At 37.8% G+C, this 6,548-nt stretch overlaps 1 pseudogene; it reads right to left on the bottom strand.

Moving 5' to 3' along the window:
* Nucleotides 1–2,525: 2,525 nt before the first annotated feature.
* Nucleotides 2,526–3,119, bottom strand: LOC127204672 (high mobility group protein B3-like; annotated as a pseudogene).
* Nucleotides 3,120–6,548: the final 3,429 nt, after the last annotated feature.

Raw genomic sequence — 6,548 nt, 5'->3', positions numbered from 1 at the left:
TTCAACGTATTTGGTAGAAATGACATAGTATGGGTTTTGATGTCAGAGGTCCCATCTAAAGACCAAGCAAGAATTAGGTGCATATCATTAAAAGGAGTATGGAAACCTGCTGTTCCCCATTATAGTAGCTACATGAAGAATGAGAAGTCACCAAGGAAAATCCACTAACCAGAGGCAAGAATTCATCTGAGAACAAACCTCCCTATCTCTTTTGACAGTATTGCGTTATTTGGCACTCAGTCAGTTCCTCTGAAGTGGAAACAATAGCACAAAGAGAGCCCCTGCATGAAGCAGGGCACAGGCAAGCATTATTTTTCTCCATCCCATAGTATCACATGCTGCTCTCCAATGTCCCTAAGTAGCTAGAACATTACTTGGTGGCACACTGGGAAGATATGCGTGCATGAGGACTCATGGAAATTCTCAAGAGGTCAATTTGCCAGGAGCTAATAACCTTGTATCCTATTTAAGCAACCATTGGTAAAAATGAATTACTCTTGATAAGATCCCATTTGTGTGTACCGATGAAATCTCAACAAATTCAAAGGATTCTCTAGTAAGGGACTGACTCTTCCCATATTCTAAAAGAGAAGGGTTTGACAAGTTCTCATGATTGGCCCTTTGTTTCTATGCATGAACATACCAGGTGCGAGAACAGGGAAGGCTAATGCATGATACAAACACTTGACCTCTTTTGAGTTGGGTTGTCCTGGACAGTCTTGTGAAAAAGACCAAATCCTGAGCAATCAAAGAATACATATGGTTAACTGCTAATCGAGGTATGTACATCTATGTTTCAGGGGATAACACTGATGTTTAAATAAACAGTCTGTCACGATACCCTAAAAATTGTCTTCTCTTGTTTGGGGGGAAGTTCTTTAGAGATTTTTGATGAATTTGGGGCCAAAGTGTTGAGCCACAGTTTCACTCCTTTACAAAATAAGAATAAGCTTATCTTATCTTAATACTGAACTGAGTGTGTCCAGAAGGGACAATGACCCTTCCACATCATGATCTAATAAATGTATGAATCATTATGAGGTACCCATGAATGCATCCATGTTCTATAAAATTAGAGTTCTTGATGGAACTTAATAGTTCTTAAGTGATAACCCCTAGAAAAGGTCTATTGCCCAGATTTCATTGAAGCAAATATTTTAACACAAGCACTTTAATGAAAAATAGTTATTTTCTTCCTTATTTTTAAGTTACATTTTCTACAAGTCAGCTTGTAGTTTTCTTCCAGAGCAAATTTCTCATTATTAATGAAAAGAAATGTATTGGGAGAGATGCGGAGGCAAGGTGATTTTGTGCTTATGTTATCAGGAGCATCAGGAGAAGGAGGACAGGACAGGTCTGGCTACTCAGTTCAGCTGAGGCTCAGGGCAAAGGGCTCTCAACACATCTCGTGTCTGTAGAGAAGGACTAAGCAAGATTAGCGATGAGGCAGGTCAGTGGGATTTGCAGAGCACACTAATTCTAGTGTATCATGTATTTCCCTTGGATTAGGTCAAGTGTTTGCTAATTGATACCCTTTATAGTTAATCTACTCCACACAGACAGTGAGATAAGGGTCTGTGTCTACTGATATTTTGTTCTCAGTTTTAAAGTGTAACTACTGTTTATTTAACTTCAAAAATGTCTCATGGTTCTTCTTGCTATAGATAGCTTATAGTATTCGTGGGCAATAAATTGTATCTGTAAAAAATAAAAATATTAATAAAAATGCATAAAAAACAAAACAAACATTTCAGCATTCTAAACATACAAAAAATAACAGAATGTTGCAAATTTTGTTAAGGTACACAGGGTTTTTAAACTTTCATGGGTACAGTAGTTTTTTGCTGACAACGGTGAGTTCTACACTTTGTATAAAAACAGTTTAAAATCTACCACACTTAACTAAAGAAAAAAATGGAAACACTTCTCATGCCAGCTTACCCCTTCCCCTGTTACCACAACTAAGAGTATCAGCAGAATGCTGTGCCACTATGTACAAAAACAAGACAACTTGAAGTTGAATGGATGCCCACTGCAGTATCAACAGGTTCAGCTCCACAGTGCAGGCCCTGGACTACGGTCCATCCCAAAGGCATCTTCTCCTCACAGCCTCCACACCAAACAAGAAACATCAAAAATCTTGCTTTGTTCTCTTTACAAACTATAGATACGTAAAGGTAACAACTCAAGATTTCTAGCCAATCACCATATAGTTAACACTACCTTATGAGTTGAAAACAAAGTGCCAGAACATCTTCAAATGCCAACAGCAAAGTGAGTGGAGTGAGAACATGAGTGCCTTTTCTTTTAAAAATGTTTGGAGTTATGTACAACCTTGATACAGTTTCAGGGCACTTGGGACACCCACGGCCACTTCATGTAAACCACTGACACTTTGGAAACTTCAATATGATTGTGATCAAATTTTGTTATTAAACCTAACAAGGGCAATAGACACAGCTCAAATAAGAGATGTGTCAATCACAGTGCTCTCCTACTCTAAGGTATTCACAAGGAGACAGATTTTATTCCTCTTCCTTTTCCTCCTCTCCTTCCTCTTCCTCCTCCTCCTTCTCTTTTTCCACCTTTTTCTGGGCAACTTTATCAGGACCCTTGGCGCCATCAAACTTCCCTTTAGAATTACAGTCAGCAACATCCTTCTTATACTCCTCCCTCAGCTTTGTTGCCTTGATAATGTACAGATGCTTTACACTGTAACTCAAATTATTCCACATCTCACCCAGCTTTTTGGCCACATCTCCAATGGAGATGCCAGGGTTTGTGGACTTGATCTTGGGGCAGATTCCAGAGCAGAGTAAGAAACATCCAGACGGAGGTCTTTTGGTGGTATTAGAGTCCTTCTTCTTGCCTCCTTTAGCTCATCCCTAGTCTTTCATTTCCCCATCATAAAGAACTTTATCTGCCTTTGCCATTTCACCAAACTTGGATTTCTCTTTGACAGACATTGTCTTCCACTTCTCAGAGCACTTCTTGGAAAACTGCACAGAGTCGACTGGGACCGTAGGAGTTTTCCTCTTATATTCTTCCCTGCAAGTTTGCATGAAGAAAGTATAAGCAGACATCTTGCCCTTTGGTTAATTGGTATTACTTTTAGCCATCATAACTGTATTGTTTGCTAGTCGCCTCTACTGATATTTATATTTCTTTTTTATTAATTTATTCAGATTACATCTTAATAGTTATCCCCTTACTTGTCGCCTCCTATTTCTCTCTCCCTCTCGCTTTCATCCTAATGTCATCCCATAGGTCTGTGAAAGAAGGGGACCTTCTCCACCACCCTGTGGTCACAGTCTGTCAAGCCTCATCCTGGTAGCCTGTCTATTCTTTCTCTGAGTGCCAACAGGCCTCCCCATCATGGGGAAGTGGTCAGATATGGGGCACCAGAGTTCATGTCAGAGTCAGTCCCTACTCTCCACACAACTGTGGAAAATGTCCTGTGCATTGCCTAGATTTGAATAGGGGTTCAATGTTTACTGCATGCATTATTCTTGGTTGGTGCAGTAGTTTGAGCAGAGACCCTGGGCCAAGATCTGCCTGTCATGATGTTCTTCTCCTAACTTTAAAGGACCTTCTGGATCCTGCTGTTTTTCTATTCCCCCATATTTCCCTTACCTAGAGTATCAATAGAAAGTCCCCACATCTATTCAAATCTCCTGGTAAGTGAAGACTTTCATGGGACATCCCTTTAAGGCTAGTGTCCAATTGTGAGTAAGTATATACCATGTGAAATTTTCTCTTTCTGGGTTAACTCACTCAGTATGATCATTTCTAGTTCAATCCATTTGTCCACAAATTTCAGGATTTCCTTGTTCTTAATAGCTAAGTAGTATTCCACAGTGTAAATGTGCCACAGTTTCTTTATCCATTCTTCAACTGAGGGACATTTAGGCTGCTTCCATGTTCTGGCTATTACAAATAATACTGCTATGAACATGGTTGAGCATATGTCCTTATTGTGTGGTGGGAGCATCTTCTGGGTATATTCCAAGTAGTGGACTAACTGTGGCTTGAGGTAGCCCTATCTCCAGTTTTCTGAGAAAGCACTAGATTGATTTCCAAAGTGCTTGTGCAAGTTTTCACTCTCAATAGTAATGAAGGAGTGTTCCTCTTTCTTTACATTATTGTCAGCATGTGGTGTCACTTGAAATTTTTTTATCTTATCCATTCTGATGGGTGTAAGATGGAATCTCTGAGTAGTTTTGATTTGCATTTCTCTGATGACTAATGACATTGAGCGTTTTTTTTTTTTTAAATGTTTTGCAGCCATTCAATATTCCTTTGTTGAAAATTCCCTGCTTAGTTCTGAGCCCCATTTCTTAATTGGGTTATTTAGTTTCATTATGTTTAATTTCTTGAGTTCTTTATATATTTAGGATATTAGAACTTTGTCAGATGTAGGGTTGGTGCAGATCTTTTCCAAATCTGTAGTCTGTCATTTTGTTCTGTTGCCAGTGTCTGCTTCCTTACAGAAGCTTCTCAGCCTCATGAGGTCCCATTTATTAATTGTTAACAATGCCTGGGCTGTTGGTGTTCTGTTCAGGATGTTGTCTCCTGTGCCAATATGTTCCAGTATCTTCCCCACTTTTTCTTTTAACCAATTTAGTGTCTCTGGTTTTATGTTGAGGTCTTTAAACCACTTGGACTTGAGTTTTGTGCATGGTGATAAATATGGGTCTAATTCAAAATATTCTACATGTAGACATCCAGTTAGATCAGCACCTGTTGAAGATCCTATCCTTTTCCATTGAATAGATTTGGCTTCTTTGTCAAAATCAAGTGACCATATGTGTGTGGATTCAATTCCATTGATCAACCATCCTATTACTATATCAGTAACATGATATTTTAATTACTGTTGCTCTATAGTACAACGTGAGATCAGATATGGAGATTCCTCCAGAGGATCTTTTATTGTAGGTGATTGTTTTGGCTATTCTGTGCTTTTTGTTTTTCCATATGAAGCTGAGAATTGATCTTTCAATGTCTTTAAAGAATTGTGTAAGTATTTTGATAGGGATTGCATTGAATGTATAAATTGCTTTTGGTAAGATGGCCATTTTTACTAAGTTAATTCTCCCAATCTATGTACAAGGGAGAAATTTCCATGCCATGTCCTGATGTTATCTACAATCTCATTCTTCAGAGATCTGAAGGTTTTTTTTTTCAAATAAGTCTTTCACTTGCTTGGTTAGAGTTACTTCTAGATATTTTATATTGTGGCTTTCGTAAAGGGTGTAGCTCCCCTAATTTCTTTGACTGTACAATTGTCATTTATATATAGGCAGTCTACTGAATTTTTTGAGATAATTTTATATCCCACCCTTTTGCTGAAGGTGTTTATCAGCTGTAGGAGTTCCCTGGCGGAATTTTGGGGGTCACTTATGTACACTATCATATCATCTGCAAATAGGGATAATTGACTTCCTCCTTTCCCATTTAAATGCCCTTGATTTCTTTTTGTTGTCTTATTTCTCTAGCTAGACATTCAAGAACTATATTGAAGAGATATGGAGAAAGTGGGCAGCCTTGACTGCTCCCTGATTTTAGAGGGCTTTCTTGAAGGATGTCTTCATTTAATTTGATGTAGGACCCTGGCTTGCTGTAGATAGCCTTTATTTGTTTAGGTATGTGCTTTGTACCTGATCTCTCCAAAACTTTAAACATAAATGGGTATTGTATTTTGTCAAATGCTTTTTCTGCATAAGGAAATGATCATCTGGTTTCTTTCTTTCAGTTTGTGTATATGGTGGATTACATTGATGGATTTCTATATATTAAACCATTCTTGCATGCCTGGAATGAAGCCTACCTGGTCATGGTGAAAGATATTTTGATGTGTTCTTGTATGTGGTTTGTGAGTATTTTATTGAATATTTTTGCATCAATGTTCATAAAAGAAATTGGACTGAAATTCTCTTTCTTTGTTGGGTCCCTGTGAGGTATAGGTATCAAAGTGACTTTGGCCTCATAGAATTAGTTTGGCAATGTTCCATCCTTTTCTATCATTTGGAGTGGTTTGAAGAGTATAGGTATTAGCTTTTCTTTGAAGGTCTGGTAGAATTCTGCACTGAAGCCATCTGGCCTTGGGCTTTTTTTGTTTTTTGCTTTTGGTTAGGAGACTATGCCTGTTTCTATTTCAGTACAGGAAATAGGAATATTTAGTTTGTATATCTGATTTTGATTCAATTTTCACAAGTGGAATAGATCAAGAAAATTCTCCATTTCCCTTAGATTTTCAAATTTTATGGCATATACGCCTTTAAAGCAGGATCTTATGATTCTTTGTATTTCTTCAGTGTCTGTTATTATGTCTCCCTTTTCATTTCTGGTTTTGTTTATTTGGATAGTGTCTCTCTGCCTTTTAGTTAGTTTGGCTAACGGTTTGTCTATCTTTTTGATTTTCTCAAAGAATCAACTACTGGTTTTGTTGATTCTTTGAATTTTTCTCCTTGTTTCTACTTTATTGATTTCATCCGTGAGTTTGATTATTTCCAGATGACTACTTCTTTTGGGTATTTCTTTTTTTT

This window comes from Acomys russatus, chromosome 20 (genome assembly GCF_903995435.1).
Source record: "Acomys russatus chromosome 20, mAcoRus1.1, whole genome shotgun sequence".
Lineage (NCBI taxonomy): Eukaryota > Metazoa > Chordata > Mammalia > Rodentia > Muridae > Acomys > Acomys russatus.
The sequence above is the reverse complement of the archived record's forward strand: the minus strand, read 5'-3'. Positions and strand labels throughout refer to the sequence as shown.